Below are 857 nucleotides of genomic sequence, written 5' to 3' on the forward strand. Positions count from 1 at the left end.
GCACTGCTTGTTTTGTTTTTTTGTTTGTTTTTTTATTCATTAAATTTATATCCCACCCTTTCATCTGAGAATCACAAGGCAGTTTACAGCATTAAAAAACAAAAATGCATAATATAATAACAAACAAAACTACCCCTCTGCACACATAGTTTAAAAGGCCATAGATCACTTAAACAGCCAAAAACCAGGGAGAAAAGGAATCTTTTTGCCTTGCACCTAAAAATGGGTTGTTTTAGTATCATTCTCTTGGTTGGGTGATAAGATGATAGATAGATAGATAGATAGATAGATAGATAGATAGATAGATAGATAGATAGATGATAGATAGATAGATGATAGATAGATAGATAGATAGATAGATAGATAGATAGATAGATAGATAGATAGATAGAGATAGATAGATAGATAGATAGATAGATAGATAGATAGATAGATAGAGATAGATAGATAGATAGATAGATAGATAGATAGATAGATGATAGATAGATAGATGATAGATAGATAGATGATAGATAGATAGATAGATAGATAGATAGATAGATAGATAGAGAGAGAGAGATAGATAGATAGATAGATAGATAGAGATAGATAGATAGATAGATAGATAGATGATAGATAGATAGATGATAGATAGATAGATGATAGATAGATAGATGATAGATAGATAGATAGATAGATAGATAGATAGATAGATAGAGATAGATAGATAGATAGATAGATAGATAGATAGATAGATGATAGATAGATAGATAGATAGATAGATAGATAGATAGATAGATGATAGATAGATAGATAGATAGATAGATAGATAGATAGATGATAGATAGATAGAGATAGATAGATAGATAGATAGATAG

This window comes from Podarcis erhardii (assembly GCF_964252035.2).
Source record: "Podarcis erhardii genome assembly, chromosome: 3".
NCBI classification, from domain to species: domain Eukaryota; kingdom Metazoa; phylum Chordata; class Lepidosauria; order Squamata; family Lacertidae; genus Podarcis; species Podarcis erhardii.